Source organism: Ixodes scapularis, unplaced genomic scaffold (genome assembly GCF_016920785.2).
Source record: "Ixodes scapularis isolate PalLabHiFi unplaced genomic scaffold, ASM1692078v2 PGA_scaffold10__122_contigs__length_95168666, whole genome shotgun sequence".
Lineage (NCBI taxonomy): Eukaryota > Metazoa > Arthropoda > Arachnida > Ixodida > Ixodidae > Ixodes > Ixodes scapularis.
In genome coordinates this window covers 88,984,055-88,998,733 of record NW_024609836.1, presented here as the reverse complement: position 1 = coordinate 88,998,733, position 14,679 = coordinate 88,984,055, and the positions used below count along the sequence as shown (strand labels likewise).

General features: G+C 44.8%; 1 pseudogene; it reads right to left on the bottom strand.

The window, feature by feature from the left end:
* Positions 1 to 1,686: 1,686 nt before the first annotated feature.
* LOC120849671 lies at positions 1,687 to 6,808 on the bottom strand (annotated as a pseudogene).
* Between the last annotated feature and the right edge of the window lie 7,871 nt (positions 6,809 to 14,679).

The following is a 14,679-nucleotide window of genomic DNA, read 5'->3' as shown; positions in this document are numbered from 1 at the left end:
CGTGCCTCGGAAATCTTCGAAGCCTGCGTTGGCATCATTCGTTATGTTTGCAGACAGTATTTTTTTTTGTTTTGTGTGTAACCAGTCCGACAGGTTCGCCACGCAAAGAAACACGCCGCAGACAGTGTCTGCAGAAATTAATTTTTTTAATACAATGTGTCAGTATTGTGAACGTGACTTGATGACGTCGAAATGCTATATAGCGCACGGGCTTTGATTGGATGGGGTTCATTTGCTTCGCGTGTGCGTACGTGACACCACACACGAAAAAAGGGAGGGAAGCAGAAGTGGGTTCTGTAGAAACATGAGAAACGCTAAAAAAAAAAGAAAAAGCGAAAAACAATTTTTTTTTCGGTGTGTGTTTGTGTTTCGGTTTGTCCTTCCATGATCCCTCTCTCCCTCAGCACCCCGCGGGAGCCCAGGGCGCGCTGTTGACTCTATCGACCGGGGGTCTCCCGAATTCCCGAATTCCCGGAACAGAAACCGGCCCCTCCCCCCCCCCCCCCCCCTTTCCCTTCCTCAATTTCGTTCTTTCTTCTTGTACATTCTTTCATTCCCGCTTTGATGTCCCATCTCTCTCTCCCTCTTTCTTCATTATGCCTTTTTTTGTCCTCTTTGGGCCGAGCTGTTCCTCTTGCACAATCCCCTCCGCTGTGTGTATACAGTGGGTGGGACGCGAGCGGGCCCTTGCGTACGAATCCCTAATCTCGGTGCTTTAGCCTCCCTTCTATACCCACTTTGGTCAACAAACGAGAACGAGGGCCAGCTTAGGAGGAACGGAGGAAGGCAAGAGGGAATAGAAAGACAAAGAAGCACGCACTCGTTGCAGAAGGGGAAACATCGCGAAACTGCTTGGCTATATCCAAAGCTGTATGGTAGCCTATTAGTTGTTTTTTTTTCTGCCCTATATTTATTTTCACGTTAAGAAACGCAGATCGTGGCTCACTGTGTTTACGCTCCTCTACGTGGTTACTGCTTTGGTGTTCCGATCGACGAGGGCCGTGAGCACATTGGCCGAACAGCGATAATGATATGCTACAGGCTCGCCCCGGCCCGCCTTTTTCAAAGGCAGGAACTCAAACCGTGAAGGCCCGTTCACAGATTTCTAACCGAGTACGACCGAGATAGACAAGACCGGCTTTTAAGCCTCTTGCGACGTCTTGGGACCGGATGTGCTGCTGCGGAGGGTGGTCTTAAGACGTCTCGAGAGGCTTAAAAACCAGTCCTGTCTCTCTCCGTCCTACTCGGTTGCAAATGTGTGAACGGTGCTTAACCGTACCCGAAACCGAAAACCGTTTAGGAGCGAAGTTTTTTTCAGTAACTGTAACCGGAACGAAACCGTCATTTGAAATTTATCAAAACCGTAACCGTAACCGTGAATTCAATTCAATGTTTATTTGATGAGTTGAAGAGTTTGGTCCCATATTCTGGGACCGGCTACTTCAGATCAAGTAATGTACAGTATGAATGATGAATAACATCCAAATATAAAATGATAACACCATGAATAATACTCTCAGTTGCCGTACACGCACAAAAAAAATACACGGTGAGAGAAGCGATTACGCAATAAATACATATGTACATATGCACAATAGATTACTGTAACATAGTAATAAACTTACTATAAAAAACGCAGTTATCTTTTAAGGGCGCGTTGTGCGTGTTTTGACCTTCGTATGATACCTAATATCTGTAAACTATCTTTGTGTCAGTAAAAAAATCACGTAGTAAAGTTGATGCCCTCTTCTGGCTTTTTAAGTCCGGCCAAGGTCCTAAAACTTTAGCCAATGAAAAAGAGCGATTGTCGAGTATGCTTAGTCCAACTCGTAATCGAGTTCGCCACTGGTCGTATCTGGGACAGTCCATTATTATGTGCTCGACGTCTTCCACGGGGTGGCCACACGTGCAGCTCGGTCTTTCCACCTGTTGAATTCGGTAAAGAAATTTGCCGGTGTACGCAACATTTAGTCGTAGGCGATGAATTAGTGTTTCAATAGGTCTGCTCAAGTAATTATGGACTGGGCACCGAAGGTCTGGATCAATTAGAAGGAGTAGGCTCTGTTCCGAGATGCTCTTGAGCCATGTGTCAGGGGACATCATGTTTCTCAGACAACGAATGTACCGCTTGGCATCGCTTTTTGTAAAAGGTGTGAGCTGAACGTTGTTGCTTGTATATGCATCCGTAGCCAGTTAGTCAGCTTGGGTGTTTCCTAAAATACCGCTATGTCCAGGAACCCATTGAAGGTGTACCGTATGTCCAATCCTTATTGCTTCCCCAAGTTCTTCACAAATTCGGTACACAAGAGCCATATTTTCGTTGCGAGTGTTCAGGGTATTAATGGATTGTAGTGCTGGCTTGGAGTCCGTACATATAACCCAGGAATTCGCTGTCGAGCTATTTATGATGTATATTGCAGCCGCAAGTAAAGCATGCAATTCTGCGGTAGTTGAAGAAGTATGATGTGACAACCGAAAGGATGACGAATGGTTGAACTGGGGTACCACAAATGCTGATGTTGATCCCTCATCCTTGGTTGATCCGTCGGTATACACGTGGATGTTATCGTCGTATTTTTGCAGTAGATGTGCAAGAGTCAGTGTCCTAGCAACGTGTGTATTGGTCGATGCTTTTGTTTCCATGCCTGGAATGTTCATATTGATGTCCAGTAATGGTAGCGTCCACGGTGGCTTATGAATGTCCTGAACCCAGTGTGTTTGTTCAGGGATTATCATTGGCACAGAATTTAATGTTCGAAGAAAGTTTGTCCCTTTGCGAGAAAGAATTTCAATAAAAAGTGGCCGCGCAGAAAGTCTAAAAAAATTACGACATACGTCATGGATGTTTAGGATAGTTACTGGTGGTTCTTTGGCTGTAGCGAGTACAAGCGCACTGGATGTTGCTCGCGGAAGACCTAAGCATACTCTTAGACTTCTTGCAAGTATATAAGTAAGGCGAGCTTCTGATGTGTTGGAAAGCCCCTGTAACACAGGTATAGAATAGGCAATTGCCTGTCGCACTAGCGCTGTGTGGAATGAGAGCATTGAGTCAATTGAGGCTCCCCATTTTGCACCCGCGATGCATCGAAAAACATTAATTACACTATTAATTCTCCCCTCCAGCATATCTATATGTTTGGACCAAGTCAGGGATTGATCCAGTAGGACGCCAAGAAATTTGTATGATTGAACTCGCTGAATTGAGTCTCCATTTACATTAAGTTCGAAACCAGGAAGCTTTTTTCTGGTAAATGGTATAAATGCAGATTTCGTGGCAGATAGCTCCATTCCTCGTTCTCTTAAAAAATTGTTTGTCGTGTCTAAGGCTACCTGTAACTGATTCTTTAAAATATCTGGGGACGAGCCAGAGATCCAAATACAAGTATCGTCAGCATATATAGATATTCGTAAAGGTGGCTGGAGTTTCTGCGGTAACTGCGCCATTACGACATTGAAAAGAGTAGGGCTCAACACGCTACCTTGGGGTACTCCATGGTGGAGCTCATGATGCTTGCTGTCTCCATCATTTGTACACACTACAATGCTCCTGCATCGAAGAAACTCTTGTATCCAGCGAAGCATGCGTCCATGTACACCAAGAAGCACAAGTCCTTCAAGAACATGAGCGTGACTAACCGTATCAAATGCTCGGCGAATATCTAGGAACACTGCCACTGTAATGTTTCCGTTATCTCGTTCGTACTCTACACAGGTGGTCAGGTCTAAGATACCATCCATTGTGCATCTACGTGGACGAAATCCTGTAATTTCTTCGGGAAACGCTTGACTAGTTTCCAACCACCACTGTAAGCGGTTATGTAAGATCTTCTCGAGCAGCTTTCCGACGCAACTGGTTAAACTTACAGGGCGGAAGGAATCCAGGCTCAGTGGTGATTTTCCAGGTTTTAAGAGCGGAACTATTTTAGCTAACTTCCACGATTCAGGTATTGTCTCTGTTCTCCAAACTTCATTGTATATCTCGAGAAGAGTGCTGGTGGCACCGGGGCCGAGATTTGCGAGCGCTTCGTAAGTGATCTTATCAAGACCAGGAGCTGTAGACTTGCGGGTGTTGTGAAGCGCACAAAAAATGTCACGTATGTTGATTTCATGATCTAGCTCTGCATGCATTAGATGCCTCTTGTTCTCGAGGGTACGAGTAGCCTGCGTCTTGGAAGATTTGTATTCGGAAGTTGTTACCACATCGCTTTGTTGTGCTAACAGAGCGCAAAATTCATCCGCGATTGTTAATTCCGATATGCCCCTCAGAAGCGCTAGCGCGCGGAAGGGTTGTTTTTGCATGACAGGCGTGCGAAGAGAACGAAGTATTTTCCATACTATTGGAATCGGTGTGAAGGGGGTCAGATTGCCGCTGAACTTCCTCCATCGGCGGACTAAAAGAATTTGCAGCTCTCGACGCATGAGCTTGTGAATATGTTGGGCCTGGTTATAGTCTTCAACATCTCCTGATCTTCTATAGCGGCGCTCTGCTCTTCGTCTTTCTGCGCGTAGCTTTTCGTATTCACCATTGACACCAACGTGTCCGTTAGGTACAGGTACAAGACGCGTTGCCCGTTCGTAACTAAGCAAGATCGAGTTCGCAAAATCATCGGGCTCTTTCAAATCGGTATGTCTTAAAGTATTTAAATGTCTGAACATCTGCCAGTTTGTTATCCGTGCTCTATGTTGATGCCCACGAATATTAAGAAGAGGGTGTTGAACGAGAATGGGAAAATGGTCGCTACCTCGGGTTTCCCTGTCTGTCATCCATGTCATTTGAGGTGAAATGTCTGGAGAACATAGAGTCAGGTCTAAACAGCTGCAGTAGGTAGGGCCACGAACAAAGGTCGGCGATCCGTCGTTGAGGACGCATATGTTATACTTGTCCACATACTCGGCAATGACATTTCCACGTCGATCGCAATGGTCACTCCCCCACATTGTGTGGTGTCCATTGAAGTCTCCACATATAATAAAAGGAGCAGGTACGTGACGAAATATTTCAGAAAACCCAAATGAAGTTATTGGAGTTTGCGGTTCGATGTACACGCTCACAACTGTAACTGAAGACTTACCACACCGTACTTTGCAGGCGACGAATTCTGGACTATCTTTCGTAGAAGAGGACAGATGTACTGATACCAGATATTTCTGTACAGCTAGCATCGCTCGACTTTGAACATTTTGACGAGATGATTTGTACTGCACGTAGTTTGAGAGGCGAAAGTCGTCGTCCACGCGAGCTTCGGTTAATGCAAGTATCGGTATGGTGTTCTTTTTAAGAAATTGACGAAAATCACCAGACTTTTGCCGTAATCCGTTGGCATTCCACTGAAATATTCCTATATGGCTGTACAAATCAGGCATTGGAATACTCTTCGTTCATCGATGTTCGTGAAGACTTAAGTAATCTTTCCATAGCGAATAAAGTTGTTACCTCAGGAAGATTGTTGGCTGCGGGCACGGCGCTGGCCCTTAGAGCCGTAAAAAACATCGGTACTAGCAAATGCGAGACGTCGCTCGATTGCCGTGTTTCAAAGTAATCCTCCCGATGATCGCGTCTGCGTATATCACGCTTCTGTGTGCGGGGTGCTGGCACAGGGGAGAGGTTTGATGCTCGGTCTCCTGGAGGCGTTTGACCAGGTATCGTCGAGTTTAGGTGAGATGGAGTCCTGAAGTTGATCTGGGCATTTAGTTGGCGTTTTAACACGTCAGAATACTGCGGCCTTTGAGGTCGTTGAGATACTTGTGTCTGCTTTGATGATGTAGAGGGACGAGGGGGAAGTGGAGGTGAGCGAGAAGGTGGTAGAGGAGGCAGCGGGGTGCGTGTGACCTCAAGATTCGGGGAAGGATAACGCTTATTTTGTATTGGTCCATTTAGGATTTCATGTTTTCTGGCTGCAGCTGCTGCCTTTTTGTGAAGACAGCCTGAAAACGAAGCGCAGTGATTGCTTCCACAATTTGTACACTTTGGATTAGTTTTGTCCATGCAGTCCTTGTAGCTGTGTGGTCCAGCGCACACCTTGCATGTCTGTTGGCCGCGACAGTGTCTTGCGAGATGCCCATGTCGTTGGCATCGAAAGCACTGTACCGGGGTTCCAAAGTACTCCATCACAGGATGACTGGTGAAGCCCAATAGGACCCGTGCAGGCATTTGGTGATACTGTGGAAAGTGAAGAAGGACACTTTCTGTTGGTTGTTGCTCCATGCTGCAGTCTTCTTTTCTTGAGTATGCAATTTGTCGTTGGACTGCGATGACACCGGCGTCCTTCAGGTAGTCTAGCAGTTCGTAGTCTGAGTATTGGACAGGAATGTTGTTGACCTTGCCAACATTGCGCGTGTATGACTCGGACACGGTCACTGTCACGTCTATTCCGACAAGAGATTTCATCATAAGAAGCCTGTTCGTTGAGTTCAGCGTCGCCGTGTTGACCGTGATTGTGCCATCTTTCCTTATGCGAGGTGCTAGTAATTTCTCTTGGGATACTGTCACGATTTCTTTTGCTATTCTGTTGGGGTTGATTTTCCAGAACGAGGTTCCCTGTTCTTTTGGCTTGATAATCAGTGGGATTCCGGCGGGGCGATTTTTCCGCACTGTGACTTGAGTGAAGTCGTCTTCGTCTCCAGGAGTGCCGTCATGAAACGAGTAGTTGGATGTCCTGTCGTCGTCCATTTGTTCCGAGGGAAGATTCACGCACTGTTTCTTCAATGGAATGTCGCCATTGATGTCTTTAGCCGTCAGTTGAGGTTCTTGTAGTGGTTGACGCGCTTCCGCTGCAGAAATGTGGCTCGTAGTCGCGACGGTATCCATTTGAGCGTCCGAGGTCAATGTCTGGTGGATCGAGTCATTGGAGCGGGGCAACTCTGTCGCAAGTGGTCGCTTTTTAGGCGGCAGGGTTGTGCCCGGCAATAGCCCCGTAGGGACCAGTTACGAAAAAGAATGTTGAAGTAGCCAAATTGAGCAGATTAGCATAAAATTTCAGGCTTACAGGAAGAGCGGCAGAAAATGGTGCTGGCTATTCCAATCGTCGTCGTCGTTTCCCCTAACCATGAAATATTTACCGGTAACTGATGTTATCCGATAATAACCGATTGGATTAGAAAACCCTTATTATCGGCTAGAGTTGCAGGTGGGTATGCTGAAAAAGAAAAATCGTTTTTCTCAAGAATGTCTTTGAGGACGGATCTCCAAATGTGGTGGTCATTTGATAGAGTTACCGTCAGTGAGTGGTGCATCTGGTAATACACTTCTGTTCCATCTAAATTTTGAATTAAGAGTACTTAGCTCGAATTAGTGGTCGACCTTATAATAAAACGTCTCCATTTCTCAAAACTGCCACACTCCTTAAATCGGTTTACATGTATTCAGTACGTGTCGCCTTCAGGGTATTAACTAATAAGTTGGAATTCTGAGATGTCCATCCAACTTGGTTCCTTCAACACCACCGATGTTCCTGACCTGCAGCAGCCAGCAAGAAGAAACGAGGTATATTGACCATCTTGCAGATCTGGCGGAAAACAAAATCCGGTATTCATTTCGTCTGAAACCTGTCGGGAGTGATGATTTCGGAACAATACATACAGAAAACAAAAAGTCAGAGGTTTTACATTAACATTTCGTGTAGTAACTGAAACACACACGCGCAATATACATATGTGTGTGCGTGTGTGCGCGTGGTGTCTGTGTGTGTGTAAGAAAAAGCACTTCAGACGGTTGTTGGAGTTCTTAAAACTTATTATTCGTAAAGCTGGTCGACGTTTCGGGCTGCGACAGACCTTTTTCCAGTCTCGAAAAAAGTCTGTCTCAGGCCGAAGCGTCGACCAACTTTACGAATAATATGTTTTAAAAAGTCCAACAACCGTCTCAAGTGCGTTTTCTTCCGTATATACTTTTCGTCATACAGCGCTACGTTTTTGCGCTCTCTCGCTCTCTTTCTTTATATATATATTGAGTCTCTACTTAAAGGACCACTGACAACATCAACGACTGAAAAACTATTCCTAAAAATCGCCCTAAAATATTATGCAAATTGAATGCTGCGTACTTGGAGAGAGAAAGAGAGAGAAAGCATTTTCAGAAAACTTGTTTTGAAACGCCCGCACGAATTTATGAAGTAGTTAGCGAAATGATGCACTCCTTGACTTTTTAGACGACTTCAAAGAGAACGTGTCATTTAACTTTCCGTCTTTCGCTCTCGTCGTTCGTGGTAAGTCTTTCGCGAGACATCTCGTCGCGTGCAAAAGACGCCTCACTAACGCCACTGTTCAATGCCTGTTTGTTTTCCTTAGGCAGTGTTAGTCGGTGTAAAACAATTTTAAACAGGTGAGGAAGAAAACGACGTGTAGCAGCTCTTGGTGAGCGACGTGGGGGCGATGTCGCAAAGGTGCTGCCTGAGAGGTTATCCGAAAGGTTGTCCAGTGCCGAAGAAAAACAACGCGTCCGAGCCGTCTTCGAGCTCTCCGTCGTGGGCGCCCTTCTTCTCCATGTTCTCGGCACAGCCACCGGGTGGCGCAATGTTGAAAGTATGAAGAAAATGCTACGAGACGCCGATGTTTCGTCATTAACAGTTTCGGTCTCTGTTTTTCTTTTTTCTTTTTTCGATGTCAGCATTGTATGCTTTTATAATCGTTGTAAAAATAAGTATTTTATAAAACACAATATTAAATTCTAGAGACATGCAACTTGCGGCACCTCTTAACGTTTTTAAAAAATGCCTTCGCCAATTACGTAACCAAATAAAAAAGCGAGGAGAAGCTCGAGTTGGGGGAGGAGAACACACACTTTGACAGGCTTTCGTGTGACAAAACATTTTGTTTTTCGCAAGGATATATGTTTATATATATATTTGTGTTTTACCACGCACTTTCAAAGCGTTTTAGACTGTACAAAAACCAACAGGAAAAATATATCGATCTTGGGGCGGTCAGTTGCCCTTAAGCTGTCGGCGACATATATACATATATACAAGAATTACGGGGCGTGGCTAGACACGGTTATCTCATTAAAAACACGCAGCCAACCAAACCGAGAAAAAAAAAACAAAAAAAAAGCAACAACATCCCATATGGAATTCAAGAAGAGTTGTTGCTTAGGCGTGTTAATTTGACATCTTATACAATCTTGTGCACAGCAAGGACGAGGACAAAAGAGGAGAACAGGACACAACAAGGCGCCTTGTTGTGTCCTGTTCTCTTCTTTTGTCCTCGTCCTTGCTGCGCACAAGATTGTATGAGATCCCACCTGGAAGCACCCTAAAGTTTATTGGACGAACGATGTCACATTTTAACGTGGCCTTTAGATGACCATAGATACGTTAGGCCTTGCTCTCACAGAGCTTCGAGATTGCTACATCACAACACAAAATGGCTGTTAGAAAAGTCAGCCACTCCACCGTGAGACAGTAGAGACGTGCGGTTAAATAAAAATACCGAAAGTTTGCAATCGGAGGGTAGCAAGCAACCACAATCCTTTGCGCGAGGCAAGAGGAAGAAAAAAGAAACAAGTTTCATCGTGGCGAGTGAGGCAGCCCTTAAGTAACGAAGTAACGACAGCACGGACCGCCTCACCGTAACTTGGCAAACGGCGAAGGCTACGGCCCCAGTGAGCCAATCAGCGCGTCGGAGGGGGGACACGTGACCGCACTGTCTCACTAGTTGCGCGCACTAGTGCTCTCGAAGCCACGGACGGGAGGATAGCCGCTTTTGTGCGAAGTTTAGGTGACGGGCTAATTTCCGAGGGAGACAAAAGCGGCATCTGGTACACATAAAGAAGGGTCCGGATAAGGGTAACGTTTCTCCTTTCCCCTCTTCTATACGCTCTCGCCCTTTGGTTAAGGGTTGTCATCTACTCAGACTTGTACACGTTACTGAAAAATAGTAAGGAATTACATTTACAATTACTCAAGGCTAAATTGTAATTTATTACAATTACAATTACTTCGCCATAAAAGTAACTGACCGTTACTCCAAAAAGTAATCCGTTACTTTCGTGGCGTTACTTTCAATATTATTGTCCTCAGGGAAGAAACAAAGGGAAGGGGGTTATTCAAGCTCTTATTGTTGCAAGCTGTTCCATTTAATGACCCTGAGTATTTTAAGCAACAGCTGGCTCAAGAAAGTCTCGCCAGACATTTTGGGTTATTTCTTACTCAATATGTCGACTACTACGCTGAACACCCTTTGAACTGAAGCACTGGATGGGACTGCAATATTGTTCCTCATGAATGCTGTATGGATGGTCTGCATTGAGCTTCTTCAGCGAAGCAATGGAAGTACTATTTACCTGGAAGATAAAACAAAGCTTCGTCGTTGCAGCCGTTGCTTGATATAAGAAAGTTTTAGTAAATCGTTCCGATTCCTCCGATGCCCCCAATAACAATATGATACATGCGCAAAGGCGGCAGCGGGGTATCGGATAGCGTTATCGGAGTCATCGGACCGATCTACTAAAATTCTCCATTGTCTAAATCGCGAAGGTGTGGAAGTCATCATACACCTAGCCAAAACTAGAATAAGAACTGATTTATGTCCATCTTACTATACCTCCATTTATTGCCAGACAATAGCAAAACATAGTTGTGACAGTAAGGTGATAATTAAATAATAAATAAGGTTTGGCTCGATATTCTTCTTCCTTTGGTTTTGAAGAGGTCGAGCCTCGGTTGAGACGTTAGTGAATAAAAACAAAGTTTCTAGTATATAAATATAAGTACTAAAAAAAGAGGACATTCATAACAACTTTGAGCGTCGTTTAAAGCAAGGTAATGTAATCGCACGTTTGCCGTGTGTACCTTTCTTGGTGCCGTTCAAAACCGCATGGAGCACGAACCGACTGCAGTTTACTCCGGTGTTCTCCAGATAGACGTCCGTTGATGCCACGGCCAGCGAAGGGCAGAGTGCTAAGTAAGCCGCGCTATGGCCCCACTCACGAGTTTCACTCACCCCTCAAGCACAGAATATCAAGTCTACGTCAGCCACCATTATGTTTGATTTGTAAAAATATCTGCTTGATATGAGATGCGTCCTGCTGGGGCAAAACAGAAAAAAAGAAGAAAGGAAGACTATTACCATTTTCCAAGTGCTCGCAAAAAGCTGACTCATAAAAGGGTGACTGAGATGCAGATAACCTGGCTGGAATTCACAAATAAATAGGGCCAACCTTAGAAGTTAAGTAGCTTTTAAAACAGGGTAAAATAATGTGAAAGATGCAGAAAAATATACATCCTGTTTTCTAAAAGAATATGATAAATGTGCAGCAACGAACGAGGATGCTTGTGGCAATAACACCTTCACATATTATCACATCTCTTTTAGTGGATTTTTGGGCAGACTGAGCGTTGTCTCCTGTTGTGACATTATGAAAATGGTCGTAGTCACTATAACCGAGAAGGACATTGTTAACTGTTTTCTGTGTACTTACCACCTCGAGCTTCTCGAAGAGGCACAGAATCACTTGTGTCCTCCTCTCCCAGTCTTCGATCGCAAAGAAAAAACAAAGGGACTAAAAGAAGCGGATATAACTTGCCCCCCTCCCTCCTTTTTTTTTTTTTTTAGAAATGTTTTGTTTGGATTTTTTGACATTGTTGTTAGGGACTAAAAAAAATAGATTCAGGGGCTTGGTGTTGTAAAACAAAGAAGGCATTGCGGACCTGAAGAGTGCCAAGCCTCCCTTTGCGCTGGTCAACTCGCGTGACACTGCGCTCGACATTACCAAAATAAAAACAATCCTTTCTTTAGAAGGGGGGGGGGGGGGGGGGGGGAAAGGGGTTGGTCCTGAAAAAAAATGTAACGGATTACAAGGAATCCGTTACGTAAAAAATGTAACGGAATTACTTTAAAATTACTCGAGAAAATATGTAATTATTCCGTTACTAAATTACTGAAAAATGTAAGGGATTACAAGTAATTGCGTTACTTGTAACGGATTACGTACAAGTCTGCATCTACTTCACCTCGTTCGATCTGATTGGCTCAAAAGAGCGGTAGCGTTTGCTCTTTGCCCAGTGACAGTGAAACGAAGTAAAGCACGGGCCGATCAGCCGCAGAAGCACGGAGGAAGGCGAAAGAAAAGTACAATAACGAACGAAATCCAGGGACCGTCTGTCGAAAGTGCCGTCGAGGCGGAAAGAACACGGTTCTTGTTAGGGCAGAGCGCTTCGATGTCTCTCGGGGCGTGGCACCGGAGGGATCTCGTAGTAGTGGCAGTGTGCTCCAGGAGCCCATACAGCCGGAGCGGAACAAATCGTACCTTCTTCCATTGCAGCCGTCTCTTTTGTGCGTTTTAGGCCACTCGAGATTCACGCGAGCGAGAATAATTCTGTAGAAAATACGACAACGAAGAGAGAAGTAAAACTCGAGGATCGATTGAACGTGGACGGATACCGAGTTAAGGGACGAAATTGTTCGGTGAAGCTACATGAATGGATGACCGAATCGCGCTCGAGGTCCCTCAATCAGAAGGGCTAAGTAGGCCCTCTTCGATGGGATAGCATCTTTGGATTCTTGCTCGTTTTGAGGGTGTACGCTGCAATGATTATTGTGTTTTATTATTTCGTTCTAGAAACTCTCATAACGTTACCCGAGATTCCGCTGATGCCTTCACGCATGCGTCGTATCGTTATCGGAGGTATTAGTACATTCTACTAAAGCTCTGTTATAGCCGAATGGATGAGGTATATGAAATGTGCGCGCGTTGATGCTTTGAGAAATGGCATTGTCGTACGCGCCGTCCGTTGCGAACATTGTGTGAGCTAAGCCACGACCCACCTTTCGTCAGCTGTCAACGACTATCTATACACTTCTTGAGGTCATTAGCTCCTACACAACCGCAATGTTCCCCTAGATAGTTTATAGACCATTTTCTAAATTTCGTGTCATTTGGTGGCTCGAGAAAGAGTTTCACCTTGTACAAACTAAGGACGGTCATGAAACTCAATTTTTGCAGGGCACCGTCACTTTCCTACGTCAATGGCAGACGAGAGTTGGCTCTCAAATCAAGGAATAACTATAGCTATTTCTTAATTTGTTTCAGTTTAGGCGGTGTGAACATATCTGAACTGGCCAGTGCAAAGCGATGACGCATGAGCACCTCGATTAAATTTCCGCCATCAGAAATCTTTAGAGCCAAACTTGTGCCAAGAGCTTGATTGGACCGCACCCGGAAATAAACGCTCACGCCAGCTGTGGTATCTAATTCGCGCGTCGTGTTGGACTGCAAGTCTCGAACGTACAGGCCTCATACATACCCCACTTTACAGTATCTTCAACCTCTCCTACATCAGCCTCAAGAAGGCCGCCATTAGTTTTGGTACAGTGTACTAGTACACTGTATTCTAGTACCCTGTATTCTAGTACCCTGTATTCTTTCACCCTGTATTCTTTCATCCTGTATTCTAGTACACTGTATTCTTGTACACTATATTCTAGTACACTGTATTCTAGTACACTGTAGTTTTGGAAAAGATGTCATACACTGAGATGATGATAGTGATCAACGTTGCCAGAATGAATTTCGAGAAGGGTCCATTGGTGATGCAAATGGCACAAGTATTTACTGCCGTCTGAACGCGAGTGTATCGCCTCGCAACCTTGTATAGGCAACTACATATAATAAGCAAAAGTGCGTATTTCCATTACAGACCCAGCAGCATCGCCAGCTTCGAGTTAATCCTGCAGCCAAATGTAATTACAGCATCTTTCGGGGCCCCCGGACGCAAACGGAGCGCGAGGCAGCGCCTGCACACACGAATTCATCCAATTATGTATTCGATCAATCTAGCGAAAAATTGAATCAATATGCACTGACATTTCTTTTTTCTTATTTTTGTGCGTAAACATTGTAAGGGCATTTATTGGGTTCTTGCTGAATTGATTGAGTGATTCCGTCGGTGTTTGAAGACGTCATATATCAACCCAGTTGGCAAACTTCCAATAAAACCAAAGCACATCCCCCCCCCCCCCCCCCCCCTCTCCTGTCCCCGCGTTTGTCACTCCTCGATTAACGCGCCAACGTTCTTGCACGCCGCGGCGCCTTTCTACGACAGAGATTCCGAGAGCAGCCACATCAAGCACGGAGGGTGGCGCTCCAGTCAACGGGTGATAAACATTCGGGGAGAGAAACTTCAGTGTTATGCCAGCAGGTGTTTTTTTTTTTTTTTTTTTTTTTTTGAAGGGGGGAGGGGTGTGAAGGGATGAGGGTGTTCACTAAACTGACAGAATGCACGTCGTTTAGCGACCACGAGGAAGCAAGACCTTCATGGTTTTGGATACGTACACATTCACCACTCATACACTCGCTTAATATATTCGTTAAAAGCGTACATACGAAAAGCACCGAGAGCTCTATGAACACAGGCGCGACAAGACCCGAGTATTCTATTATCGGTGAGAATGCCACATTGTTCAATTAGAAAGTCGAAGTACGAATCACCGATCAAGAACATCGAACATGGTAATGAAACCACGCCCCTGTGTTTAGTATGTTGTCGACGATTGTAAAAGTAGTATCTTTTGGTGAAATATGATACGAGATTTCTTTGGGATCCACGAAAGTGTCACATATTTTTTATATATTTTTATTACGAGTGTTTATTGGTAGTTAGGAGTTAATAAAGTATATCTTGGAGCAAGTCATTAAGCAGTAAACACGCCCGGAAACGCGAGCAATTTATCAACACTTATTTT